The sequence below is a fragment of the Chenopodium quinoa genome, unplaced genomic scaffold (assembly GCF_001683475.1).
Source record: "Chenopodium quinoa cultivar QQ74 unplaced genomic scaffold, ASM168347v1, whole genome shotgun sequence".
Lineage (NCBI taxonomy): Eukaryota > Viridiplantae > Streptophyta > Magnoliopsida > Caryophyllales > Amaranthaceae > Chenopodium > Chenopodium quinoa.
This window is the reverse complement of record NW_018744633.1, coordinates 1,906,573-1,921,224: the sequence shown is the minus strand read 5'-3', so window position 1 is coordinate 1,921,224 and position 14,652 is coordinate 1,906,573. Positions and strand designations below refer to the sequence as shown.

The window sequence follows — 14,652 nt, the reverse complement described above, 5'->3', positions numbered from 1 at the left end:
TTACAAGTTGAAAAATCTTCGATTAAGGTTTTAGGGGCCATTTTAGTACTTAGGGGACCAAATTGAGCTCGGAATTAGCAAAAAAATAACGCAAGTATCTCGTTTTGCGTAACAAAAGTGTATCGATTTGTGGGAAACTATAAATATGAGACACTTACGTTATTTTTTTGCTAATTCCGAGCTCAATTCGGGCCCCTAAGGGCTAAAATGACCCCTAAAACGTTAATCGAAGATTTATCAACATGTAAACCAATGAAAAAATTGAATCGGAATGCAATTTACAATTTATACGAACTTTTGGGCTGCAATTTGCAAAAAAAAATTTAAATGGCTGTAATTTGCAAAATACGAACGTTAAATGGCTGCAATTTGCAAATTTTCCTTTTTTTACGAAACATTATTAATTCAGAAATAAGATACAGATAATAAGTTGAACATAATAGCTCAAAACCAGAGACGTCAAATAAAATCAGTACTTTCATAATGAATTTGTGTTTGACAATAATAAGTCATCAAACAAATACATAACACCATATTGTGTAAATCAAACGGTAACCTACAAACAAGTTATTAATTTTTATTTTCTTTGGCATCAATATGTCTCCAAGGATTTAGAGCCTCTCTAGCAGCCTGAGCTTCTGGTGAATTCTCCCAAGCCCGCTTTTCTGATTCCAGAACTGTTACCTTGTCATCTACATTGAAAAAAAAGGCATTAGGAAACTTGAAAGCTATTTAAATTTATATTGCACAACGCACATACATTTCAGAATACCTGAAACTTGTTTTATGACTGACGTGTGCTTAATGCTTCACAAGTTTTTTAGGCTTATTAATATAACCACAACCACCCTTAAAATCCCTAGCAAACGGTCGGAAGGACTATTTACCTTACGTCTTTATCAATCAACACAAATCTAGAAAACAACTAAAACAAGTAAACGCCCAAACCACAGCTATGTACAATATTCCAGGGATGAAACCCTTTATCTAAAGCACAGGATATCAACAATAAATCCTCGAGCACATACCAAGACATGTCCAACATAAAACTCTAATTCAGATTACTATTAGGATCTGAACATGGATAACAGCTGCAATCCTCGAGATCTCAACTTATCAAGTCTGCATTCAATTTTTGAAGCAAATGCACTTAATAGAATTTAAACACCCAAAGGTTTTTAATTGTAGCCATCCAATGAGTAAGATAATAGCTGTAGGTGCACCCGGATGCATAATAGATTTTGCACCCAAAATACCAGACCTGAGGAGGTTGAATTGGAACATGCCAACATGAATAAAGCATCTATCCTGAAATAACCAAGGGCTATGTCACTAACAAGAAGGGATGTGTACTATATCAAAGAAAAGAATAAATTAAGAGGACTCAAGCAGCAATTGACCTAATGACCAGTGTTTTTTGATTTAATAATCCCCACATGAATTGTGAACTGAAAAAGGCAACTTAATGCATGAGTAATAATTTTGGCATACTTTACAAACCTAAGTGAATCACATTCCAATATCCAATCTTGCACTAGCAAATTAACAATGCTTCTGTCTAGGGATGTCGGTGGGGCGGGTCAAGTAGGAGACCCGCCCCATCCCCGCCCCAATGGGGCGGGGATGGGTCTCGGTTTGGCGGGTGGTGGGGCGGGGATGGGGATAAAAACCATACCCGCCATAGGTGATGGGGCGGGGGTGGATTTTAAGTTGTACCCGCCCCACTTCGTACCCGCCCCATCCCCACCTCATACCCACATCTATATATCTTTTAAAGCAAAATTACATACTTTTATTCTATTTATAAAATAATTACATGAAATAAAATATTAGTTATAGTACTTTGTACGACACTTATATTATAACACAAAAATGTGTATAGAATGTTTTATTTTATAATTCGTATTAATTATGTAAGATTGTGTATTTGAGATACGGATATTAGGTGGATCTTGGGTGGGGATTAGGCGGGTCTTAAGTGGGGATTAGGTGGGGATAGATATCCAAGTGGGGGTGGGGCGGGGATGGTTTTGGAGTTGTACCTGGTGGGGCGGGGATGGGGATGAAAATTGGACCCGCCGCGGGGATGGGGATGGGGATGGGAATGAAAATATTAAGTGGGGATGGGGATGGGAAGGCCAACATCCGCCCCGCCCCGACCCATTGACATCCCTACTTCTGACCTATACCAGCAAAAAAGAGACTAACTCATACACATAAGAGCACATGAAAATATTGGATGGTGATGATGGAAGGTGGAAACCAAAAGGAGATTCATCCTCATGGTACTAGAATATCAGTAGTTATGAGTAATGACATTAACCATCGTCAAAGTACAGAGGAATTTGCTTCATTATCCATCGTGGTACTTTGAAACAATAGCCATCCAATTATAAGCATGGCATTAAAATGAGGCATCCCTTTTTTATCAATAACCAACCTTGCCCAAATAAATGCTAAATATCTAATATGACATATTAGGCAGGTCAAGTAGAGTGGGCGTGAGACATGACACCTATAAAATCTCAGTCTTCACGCAGAGGTTACTTCCCCAATATGATAAGATAGTAATCATCCTATAGCCAACACAGCTCAAGCAAATTACAAAATCTGCAAATGTACAACATCCTCATCAAAACCAATTTAAAATCCCGCTAATGGCCCCAAGATTAAAGATATAAAATTAGAACCACATATCAGATGTACTCTAGAAGGTTCATGAGGCCAAACCCTTCTACACATTATAGACAAATCCTGAATCGACTCTAACTGTAGTAGCATTATAATAGCTGGAATAATTTGCTATTTAATAAAGGGCTCTCAGTCAGTTATCATGTATAACTAAAATCAGATGTTTGATAATAGTATGATCCAAAACCACCTACAAAAGGAAATCAAGTTTATTAATGAATAAATTAGGTAAATAAGCAAGCCCCCATAGTATTTGGGGGTCTTGTCAATTGGCAACTATGACACCTAAGCTTTGACGGTTCCTGGGCCTTGGATACTAGAGAAGATGTCAGTTATTAAGTCCGGATTGATAAAGCAAACAAACTAAACTTCTCAATGGCATGAGCGGTACATCATCATCTTGAAATTTTCACCAATTAATTTTGGCAATATATATACTAGCCATAAGAGCGGCAGGAATCTTCATAGTTCATACAGATCGATCTTTGCGTATATCACTTCACAAAGCATGATAAATGGAGGCAATTCATCAGTTAAATTGTAGATTGCTAGTTGGGCACTTTTTTCATATTCTGAACGCAAAATGTACATGAATAGAACTAAGAAAAAATGATATAATTTCGGGAAAAAACGGAAAGAAAGGAGAAATGGAGATTTCTCACACAGAATCCAGTTTTAATCATGAAATACTCCATGGAAGCTCCAATCATAGCAGAACCCACTGCAATCTTCACATACCAATCCAGGAACTTCATCTGCCACAAAAAATAAATAAATAAAATAAAAAGGTTTGGACTTATAAGTACCAATAATTCCAAAAGGCAATCATGAATATTTGTTAGATGTTTGACCTCTAAATTGCTTATTTATATATATTATCAATAATTCCAATATGGAACTTTGAAAATGGATCTTTTCTATGGATCAAGGAATTATTTTGGCTGAACAAAAGCCTGCAATACGTTTATTTTAGCAACCAAACTCAAATCAATTACCAAAATTAGGGTTGAAAAATCGCATAAATTCTTCTCAGTTAAGCATATATATGTAAATTGCACATAGAAAAATTCTAGCAACAAAATCACAAGTTATAATCTTCCAAACTTGAGTAATCCTAAGCAAAAGTTCATTAGTTTACATAAGAAGAACCCTAAATTGACTATGAAACTAATTTTAGATTATGATTAAAAAAAATAAAAAAAAACTTACTCAGAAGCTGCTTCAATGGAGAGAAAGCGCAGAAGTCGTATCAATGGAGGATTCAAAGTACACGTCAATGGAAAATGGAAAATGGAAAAATGGGAGGATGTTAGTAAATGAGCAGTGCTATTACTGCTATAGTGCTATATGCCAGATTTGAGTTTTCGCTAATTTTGTGTAGGAGAAAATGAAAGCTTTTCATTTTGATTTTAATTGGCAAATCACGTACTCCACTACTCCGTACCCTTTTTTTTTTTTTTTTTTTTTTTTTTTTTTTTTTTTTTTTTTTAAAGTAAGACGAAGACCCTCAATAGGTTGTTCACAATTTCACATTAGGTTAAGCGTACGGTTAACGTTATAATTGTAATTGTACCATTAAGAAATGGTTAACCATGAATTGTAACCGTATCGTTAAGGAACGGTGAACATATTAACCATTCCTTAGTGGTATGGTTAACCATTCCTTAACGGTACGGCTACCGGTTAATCGCTAACCATTAATTAAATTGTAAATCAATACTTTTTTTGCTCTTCCAACAGTTCTGACTCTAATATATAATTTAATATAAACATAATAAATTCCACCTAGTAAACAAGAGGATAAAGATTAATTGGGATTAACTTATATAACTATTTATATTGTTTTTTCTTTAAAAAAAAAAAAAGGTAAATAAAAATGTTATGGTTTATCTTAACGGTTAACCATCGGTTAACCGTTTACTCAAAACAGTAACCGGGGATACCAATTAACGGTTACGGTTTTTTTCCACACCCCTACGACTGAGCCAACATCTCTCACAGGTTTAGTCATCCTAGTTCCGCTGGTCATAGCTTGAGAGTAAAAAGGGACGTAAGGGAATCCCTCTACTCCCAAGTATTTTGTAGTTGGTGGGGCTCGAACTCGAGACCTCAAAGTCACAAGGTGAGTTCCCCACTAACTCCCCAAGCTTTGCTTGAGTACCCTTATTACTTGCTTCATTTCTTCGTGTATGAAGAAAGAGTAGAATGTACATGAAAAAGAAAATTTTGTCTAGAATAAGCCAACTGCTCAAAATAAGTTAATCTTTCAATCAACTCAGAATAAGTCGATATTTATAACATACTTTCTCAAAATGAGTCCTAACTTGTAAGATTAAAAGGTAACCGGTTATTAAGGTAAAGTATAATCTTTGTCATTATGTAGTTGGTTACTTTTTTTTTTTTTAAAAAAAAAGTAATTATTAATAATTAAATAATTAAAAGGAAATTTTGTCAAAAACCACTCGCTAAAAACATTTTTTTGTCAAAAACCACCCACTTAAAAATATGTTGCCCACGACCACCCAATTTTGAAAATTTGTTGTCAAACGCCACTTGTCCATACTCCGGCGTTGACCCAAAACTCCGGCATTGACCTACCCCACGTGACTTGCACCTGACACCCCCCCCCCCTTTCCTTTTTTTCCTTTGAAAATTTTTGGGCCCTCCATTCTCTCTCTAGTTTCAATCTCTTCTGTCTCACCTATTTGTTCTCTCTCCCTCCTCGATCTACTATGTGCAAGCTCCAAGTAGAATTATGGACGCACCTTTATCTCAATTTTCCATCACCGGTAGAAACTTTCCACCTACTCAAATACAAGGTTGTGGGGTTGGTTTCGGGGAATTAGCATAAGGATAGGGTAGTGGGTCTAGGATTTCAAGGTAAAGCGAGGTATTTGTGGTGTAGGTCTAGGGTTACGAGTGGTGGGGGTAGGTTTTCGAAGTGGTGTGGGTAAATTTGGGGAAAAGGAGAAGAGCGGCTGTGGTGGATTTTTGGTTGGTAGGCTTGGATCTGGAGAAGAGGTGGATTAAGGTGGTGGAGGTTGTTTAGGGTATTTTACCCTGCCACGTGGCCCAATCAGAGGGTGACACGTGTCAGTTGGTCCAAAATGGACCAATCCCTGTTTGACACGTGTCATTCCAGAAATAAAGGGGAAAAGACGGCCTTCAGGCCCAAATCCCGAGAACGCCGGAAAACGGCGCAGCCCACCAATGATTAGGGTTCAGTGACCTAATCAGGGGCAATTCCCAAAGTCCCTATAAATAGGGAGATGTCCCTCATTTTGAGGACAAGTTTTACCATTTAATATACCTGCATTCTCTTACATCAGAGAAACACCTGAGCTTGGAATCCGAGCAGATACCCACCTAAATTTCCGTACTCTTTATTCCTTTTCAAGTTACTAACTTGACCGTCGGAGGCGGAGCTCCAACCACCCGGAGTCTCCGTTATTGTGCAGGTGCAGCTCAAGACGGATCAGTTTTCGTGACGTAACTCTCCCGAGGGACAAAAACACCCAAAACATTTGGCGCCGTCTGTGGGGAGAGTACCTCGAAGATGGTTCAAGAGTCTGTACCCCCTAACCGTCTGGGTGAAGACCCAGAAGTCTTTACAGACCATGAGGAGGATGAGGATCCTCAGGTCGAAACCTCCACAGCCGAAGACGGCTCTCTTAGAATCAAGCGCATCCGGCCCAGAGAGACTCTGGAGCGGGGCGCCTCCCAGACGGGTCCGAGCAGACCCACTGGGCAGCCGGAAGGGGAAACCCAAACGGCAGCTGGATCATCCCCTGTCACCCGAGACGAACTCATGAGGTTCATGACCAGTTTCAAGGGCGAAATTAAAGAGTTGATCACCATAAGCCGGGCTGGCCCAAGTAAAGGTCAGTCGGCGAAGAAGACTCCTCCAGAGAAGGGGAAGTCAGTCAGAAACTGGCAGCCCACTCCCCATCCAAAGGAGAAGGCAGCCGGGACCATTGATTGGTAAAAAATTCTCCTTCCTGGGAGGAACACCAATAACACTCGCCAGACCCAACAGCCGGTGAGAAGTAAAAAATCAACGCTTGATGCCCGGGAAATCATCAATCGGAGGAGAAACCAATCGCTGTCTGAGTCGGCTTCAAAGTTGAACTTTCCAGACAGCTTCAACAACATTTCCGCAGGGAGTGCACCCTCCTTGCATGAGAGCAAGACAGGCTGTAATACCGTCCACTTTGGCACTCACATGATTGGAGCTGTACCGTATGTGCCTACTCAGGCTTACGGACAGTATCCCCCTCATTTCATGCAGCCGACCTTCTTTGGAGGTCAGGCGGCATACCCAAATGTCCAGCCATTGGACTGGCAGCTTCGTCTGCTGCGCCTGGGTGAACAACCTTCTGCGTTCACCCGGGAGATAAACGAGGCGGCCCAGCCGACCAAGGTTAAGAATGTATTGGTTGGTACCTATGATGGTACCACCAATCCGGAAGACCACCTCATGGCATACACCAACCTCATGTATCTGCAGGGGTTGGATGATGCCACTTGGTGTCGATGCTTCCCGGCTACATTGAAGGGCATTGTCCAACAATGGTTTGGCAATCTGCCAGCCGGGTCCATAGATAGCTTCAGGAAGCTTGCCTGTTTGCTTCCAACTTCTCAATGAACGTCCCTACTAAGAAAACAAGCCTTGATTTGAGCACTGTTAAGCGGGGAGAGAGAGAAGGGCTGCGCTCATATGTCAGGCGGTTCAATCTGATAAGAATTCAAATTCAAGGACTGTCTGACGAGGTAGCTTTTACAGACTTTTTCAAGGGTCTGAGAGACGGGTCGACTTTTAAGTTCGACCTCGTCAGAAAAGGGGCTTTCACCTTACAGGCGGCCCTGAGGGAGGCGGAAAGCTACATCCAAGCTACCGACCTCTGCTCGCTTGGTAGCCAGTCGGACTCCAAGAAGTTCGACAAACAGAAAGACAGTCGGTCAGCTCAGCCGGCCAAAAAACAAAAAAGAGAGCAAGAAAAGAAAAGAAGTCTGGGCGGTTACTGACTCTGACCAGCCGTCCCAGAAGAAAAAGAAAGAATTTAAACCGTACGTCCCCAAGTACGAGTTTAATAAAGACTACAACTCCATCCTCATGGAGGTAAAGGACCGGTTGTCCCTTGAGAAGCCGAATCCTATGAAGAGTTCTGTCCAGTCACGGAACAAGAATAAATTCTTTCAGTTCCATGAGGAGGTCGGCCATGACAAAAACGACTGCTTCAGTCTTCAGCGTGCGTTGGACCGTCTGGCTGACAAAGGGCTGTTGAAGTCCTACATTTCTAAGTCCCCAGCCGGGGCAAAAAAGAAAAACAAGGGTCAGCCCTCCAAGACTACCCCCCAGCCTGCTAGTAGTTCGGATACCGACAAGGAGCCGGTCTACACTATAGCAGGCGGGTTCTCATGTGGTGGCCCTACCATCCGGGGCACCAAGAGCCATCTTCGAAAGATGGACAAAGATGATGATGAACAGGCGGAAGCCAGCTCCTCCTTCCCAGACGTCTTGATCACTGAGAAGGATAGGGGTAGCGTCCGCCGCCCGCATGATAACCCGGTGGTCATTGAATGTAAGGTTGTCAATCAGCTGGTTGGACGGATCCTTATAGATACCGGCAGCTCATCAGACATCATCAGCCTCCGGTGCCTGCAAAAGCTGAAATACAATGTCAGCAGCATGCATCCGGTCACCCACCCGTTGGTTGGTTTTGGGGGTGGGATGGTCTACCCAGCCGGAAGAATTGACTTACCCATCCGGCTGGGAGAGAAAGGCCAGGGACGACATATTGTCGTCAGATTCTTGGTCGTTGAGGAGTTGACCGCCTATAACATCATTCTTGGTAGGCCGACCCTCAACGTAGCCAAGGCAGTAATCATCCCGTCCCTCATGGTCATCAAGTATGAGAGGGATGACGGCTCTGTTGGTTCCTTGAATGGGGATCAGAAGACGGCCCGAGAGTGCTATCTCTCAGCCATCCGAGATACCGTGGCCCCAGGCGGTCAGGAACCAATAGACCTTGACAATGTCAAGGATGCCGACCCAGCTCCTGCCCCACCAGCAGCCGGAAAGAAAAGAAAGGCACCTCTGCTGGTGGAGGTGAAGAAAGATAAAAAATAGCAATCACTGACCGGTGAACGGTCAGATGAGCTCCGTCCCCAACCGGCTGGCGAAAGCATTGATCTCGTTCTGGATGACAGCCGTCCAGAACGTACTGTTAAGGTTGGGACGGTTGCTCATGCTACCTTAGGTGCAAGCTTGCACCTTCTGCTGAAGGAATTCAAAGACATTTTTGCCTTTGAAGTGGAAGAGATGCCAGGCGTCAGCCCGGATCTTGCTGTCCACAAACTCGCCGTGGACCCCAAAAAGAAGCCCATTCGGCAAAAGAAAAGAAACCACGGCGAGGAAAGAAGTCAGGCGGCAGCTGTCGAAGTCAAAAAGCTGCTAGACGCCAGGTTCATTCGGCCTTGTAATTTTCCCGACTGGGTGGCCAATGTGGTCCTTGTTAAAAAACCGAATGGGACCTGGCGCATGTGTGTTGATTACACAGACCTCAACAAGGCGTGTCCAAAGGACAGTTACCCGCTTCCAAAGATCGACAGTCTGGTCGATTCTACAGCCGGTCACGCCTTGATGAGCTTTATGGATGCCTACTCCGGCTTCCATCAGATACCCCTGTGGAAGAAAGATCAAGAGAATACGGCCTTCGTTACTGATCAGGGGCTATTATGTTATACTGTGATGCCGTTTGGCTTGAAAAATGCGCCTGCCACTTTCCAACGGATGATTAATACGGTTTTCATTAATCAGATTGGGAGGAATGTAGAGGCGTACATTGATGACATGATAGTCAAATCTAAGCAGCAGGCGGATCACCTTGCTGATCTCCGAGAAACATTCACCATACTCAGGCGACATAGGGTTATGTTAAATCCTAAGAAATGCGTCTTTGGTGTTGAGTCTGGGAAGTTTCTCGGATTCCTGATTGATTAAAGGGGGATAGAGGCTAACCCCGAAAAGATACAGGCGGTGATTGACATGAAGTCACCCCGTTTTGTCAAGGAAGTTCAAAGACTCACCGGTTGTCTGGCCGCCTTGGGGAGGTTCCTCAGCCGGTCAGGTGACAAATGCCTCTACTTCTTCCAAGCAATCAAGAAGAAGACCAGATTTGAATGGGGGGATGATGCTGAGGCGGCGTTCCAGAGGTTGAAAGAGCATTTACATTCTCTGCCTAGGTTGGTCAGTCATTTGCCTAGGGAGACGTTGTACATGTATTTAGCCGTCTCAGACCATGCCCTCAGTGCCGTTCTCCTTGCTGAGCGAGACGGCGTGCAGCTCCCGGTTTACTTCATTAGCCATGTTCTTAAAAATGCTGAACTCCGGTACCCCATGGTTGAAAAATTTGGCCTTGCTTTGTATATGGCATTCAAAAAATTGAAGCCTTACTTTTTGGCACATCCGGTGGTGATCTACACGGACCAGCCACTCAAGCGGCCAATGTCTACCTTGGACTCATCCGGGAGAATGTTGAAATGGGCTATTGAAATGCAAAGCCATGAAATCACTTACGAACTAAGAAAGGCAATGAAAGGTCAGGCGTTTGCCGACTTCATTGTTGAAACGACTCGTCCGGTGGCTCCGGATAATCTTGATCAAGTTTGGAAAGTGTACGTAGACGGGAGCTCTACAAAGAACGGTTGTGGTGCAGGTGTAATTTATGAGTCTCCTGAAGGAGACAGATTTGAATATGCACTACGCTTCAAGTTTCAGGCCTCTAACAATGAGGCGGAATATGAAGCCCTGCTAGCCGGCATACGCATGTGTAAGGCGGCAGGGGCCATGAAAATTGACGCCTACTCTGATTCTAAATTGGTTGTTAGCCAGTACGAGGGAAGTTATGAGGCTACCCATCCGGCTATGATCAAATATCTTCAGGCAGTCAAAGAAGAGGCCGGGGCACTTGAGGAATTCCGACTGAATCAAGTGCGTAGGTCTGAAAACAATCAAGCGGATGCATAGTCAAAACTGGCATCTTCCGCCTGCCGTGACACGCCTCGGTCTGTCTTTTGGGAAATCCTGGAAAAGAGAAGCATCTATGAAGATCCCATTGGAATTCTGGACCGAAGCTCTACCTAGATGGATGGCATCCGGGCTTATCTTTCAGACGGCACCCTTCCTGATTCGCCACAGGAGGCAGCCGTCCTGAAGAAGCGAGCTGCGAGCTTCGAGTTGAGAAATGGAGAACTCTTCAAGGCGGGGTTTCTAAAACCCCTGTTGAAGTGTGTCACCCTAGAAAAGGGAAGGGAAGTTCTCGAGGTCTTGCACTCGGGATTCTGCGCCTCTCACATAGGCGGCAGGTCCCTAGCCGTCTGAGCCAGACGACATTACTTTTGGCCCACTCTTGAGGCAGACGCCAAGGAATTGGTGAAAAAATGTGACAAGTGTCAAAAGTTTGGCAAACTTATTCGTCGTCTGGCTACTGACCCGACGGCCATCCACAGCCCAATCCCGTTTGCAAAATGGGGCAAGGACATCCTAGGTCCTTACGCGCCTGCTCCGGGCGGAAAGCGCTACATCTTAGTGGCGGTGGATTATTTCACCAAGTGGGTTGAGGCTGAGGCGGTTAAAAACATCAAGACCTCAGACGTAATTTCCTTCATCTGGAAGAATGTTATCACCCGGTACGGGGTACCCATGTCTATGGTGTTTGATAATGGTCCTCAGTTTGAGACGCCTCAGCTAAAAACTTGGTTGGAAGATCAGGGGATCTCAAGCTGTTTTGCATCTATTAGCCGGCCCCTAGCAAATGGCCAAGTTGAAGCCTTCAACAAACTCATCTCAGATGGAATTAAGAAGAAAATAGAAAGAGCCGGTGGCTTGTGGGAAAAAGAGTTGATCCATGTCCTATGGGCCATCCGGACAACGGAAAAAGGGGCAACCGGTGAAACCCCATTTCTCATGGTTTACGGTGCTGAAGCCGTCTTGCCCATCAAACATTACGAGCCGACTCTTAGAGTCATGCTGTATGATGAAGAGGCAAACTGGGAAGCAATGCGCCTGGCATTGGATTCACTCCCAGAACGCAGGGGCAATGCCGCCTTGCGTCATGAGATTTACCGTCTGAAAATGACTAGAGCCTACAACAAAAAAGTACACAAGCGTCCTTTGAAAGTTGACGACTTAGTGTTACGAAAAATGGAGGCAACCGGTAGGGCCAATGAGCTGGGAAAGCTAACACCAAATTGGGAAGGCCCCTATCGGATCTATGAAGAAGTAAGGGACGGCACTTACCGCCTGGAAACCCCAGACGGCAGGCGCCTACCTAGAACTTGGAATGTAGATAATCTGAAAAAGTACTACTTCTGAGAATGTAAATTTTTGTAAGCAAATGAACTAATCAATGAAATCAGACGTATGCAAAATTGAGTTATTTTTTTATTATCCATCCGGGTAATACCCAGGCGGGTCCTTCTTTACTCAACTAAGTTTGACACTTAGTAAAGGTTACATTTGTTGGACCGCCTGGGTAATACTCGGATCCCTTGTTTATTTAGGTTTGATACTTTGTTTATTCAACCGCCTGATTATCCGCCTGGGTAATACCCAGACTGACCCGTTTGTCTAAAAACCTAAGTTCGATACTTAGTGTAAATTCAATACTGATTAGTAACTAAGCACAAAAACGTTTAGTGGCTACACAACCGGTCTCAAACAAGACCAGAGGCTAATATGGCCGGATGGTTGCTCATTTTATAAAATCGCCTGTCCCAACATGGACAAAGGCGTCCGGCGACACCCCTCCGGGTACAATCGTTGCAGAGAACAGACTATTTGTCGGTTCTATGTATCCATGCAGACGACAAAAATTGAACGACCAAATTGGTCAACTCATAGCCGTCTGACCAAAATAACCTACGAAGAACGAATAAGTTCCTAGATACCGGATGCCCATGGGCATCAGTCGGTCACCGACTGAAGTTCTCACTTAGGTTATTTATTCCAAAAATTGCACCTCTCACCACAATTGGGGCAAGAGTTCAATGGCTATGAAATCTCTACCAAGACGGACATACGCCGTCTGTGTGGAGACCGAAACGCCCGTTGGTGTACGGCTGTGCACTTGGTTTGGGGCAATCACTACTGTGGTTGATTGACTTACAAACATATCATGCTCTTTGCAGCATCAGACGTTTTCAAGTCAATCAACCAGCTCCACTTGAAACCAATCACACAGCCGTCCAGGGGCAAGGACAGCCAGACTATTGACTAGTTAGGCAAGAAATCGCCGCATGCTTTTGATAAGTTAGGTGCATTTCATACAAGTCCATCCAACCAAACGGTTGTAATGGATCAAATGTTAAACCGGACCCCGTCCGGGAGAAAGAAATTGTTAATTAACCCGGCTCCACAGCCGATAAATACATAGATACTCGGCATGCAGGCCGGAAAAAGCAAGTTTTGGCATACAGCCGCTGAATAAAAAGAATTAAAAAAGCAAAGATTGGCATACTGCCACTGAGGGGTCACTTCTGGCCTGCAGACGGAGCCTCCTGGTCCTCCCCTTTCTCCTCATCATCTGAGGGAATTTGGTGCGCTTCACCAGGACCAGGAAGCTCAGGCGCGGTCGGCTCATTGGAGTTGATCCAGGCTTCAAAGGAGGCAGGCTCTGGCTCGCCTTGCTCTCTCAGGTTCACCACGTACTCGGCATAGCTGTGCGCCATTGCCCAGATGCTATAATCCGCGTCTGGGTACAAGGCAGCCCAAGCAATCTTCATACGGGCGTCGTTGTCAGCATCACTCTCAGCAACAAGGCGGTTTTGCTCCGCCTCTAGGGTTGCTGCAAAGTTTTTCTGAGCTTCAGCAGCATCCTTCTCCAACCTCTCAACCTTGGTCTTCAGTTTGCCAAGATCTGCCTGGGCTTCCTTGAGCGCCTCAGCAGCCTTTTTGGCGTTTTCGTCCGCCTTCTTCTGCGCCTCCTCGGCCCCCTTCTTGGCCGTCTCAGCGTCCGTAGCCCGCTGGTCGGCCGCCTTCAGATCTAGCTCCAGCTGCTGGATTTGAGACGCCTGTGTCATAATTATTGCTTTAGTTTCAAGTTCATTTACGGTAGTCGAGTGTAAAGCAATATTATCAGCGTCTATGGCGGACTTCTTAGCCCTTTTTACCTCTTCCCGTTTGCGGGAATAAGGACGTTTGAGCCCGTCCACCCGCAGCATGGCCTGCAAAAAGTCAGGCGGCATAAGTTTAAAAAAAAAAAAATTACGATTGAATTAACAAGTTTCTTACCTCAGCCAGAAGGGATAGAATGCGTTCAAGATTGAACGTCTCTATCCCAGGGATATTGTCCTTATCCCTCTTCCGGACGGCTTCCAGCATGGCCTTGACATGCTTTTGGACGTCTGGCCAGCGGGGAGATTGATCTGCACCACAATCAATACGTGATGAGTGCGAAACTAAGGCAACACCTATTTGTTGCCGACCGTCTGAGGATGATGTCTGTTGGGAGTGGGATTTCACCCGTAAAGGCCACCCCAGCTCAAGCGGGGATTCAAAAGGGTTCTTACATTCAGAGCCGGCCAAGCGGGAACCGCTTGCAGGCGTGGTGAACCCCGCGGCTGCTGGTAAGGGGTTGACAAGATCAAGCCACAGGCTGCCGCCTACCTTCTCGAGTCGCCCCGATACCCGTATCGTCTTAGCCCCGGCTGAGGCGCCAGGATTGACGCAGAGGCGGACTTTTTTATTTTGTTGAGAACGGCTGGGGCCTCCTCTCTAGCCCGTTTGAGATTCTTCTCAAATGATTTCCCAACTTCTCCCCCCTGCGAAAATAAACAAGTTAAAGTTAGTATCCAGGCAAGATGGTTTTTAAAATAAACTTAAGAAAGGGTCAGGCGCTCAATACCTTGGCCCTGAGCTCGGCCGCAGCTTTCTCCGCAAGATCTTTGCGGATGGTCGCA

General features: G+C 44.5%; 1 long non-coding RNA gene across 1 annotated transcript; it reads right to left on the bottom strand.

The window, feature by feature from the left end:
* Window positions 1–453: 453 nt before the first annotated feature.
* On the bottom strand, window positions 454–4,124 carry LOC110700938. The gene is made up of 3 exons (XR_002507287.1): window positions 3,901–4,124; window positions 3,356–3,446; window positions 454–692 (listed from the first exon to the last, which is right to left on the bottom strand). It is a non-coding gene; the product is annotated as an uncharacterized LOC110700938 (long non-coding RNA).
* Window positions 4,125–14,652: the final 10,528 nt, after the last annotated feature.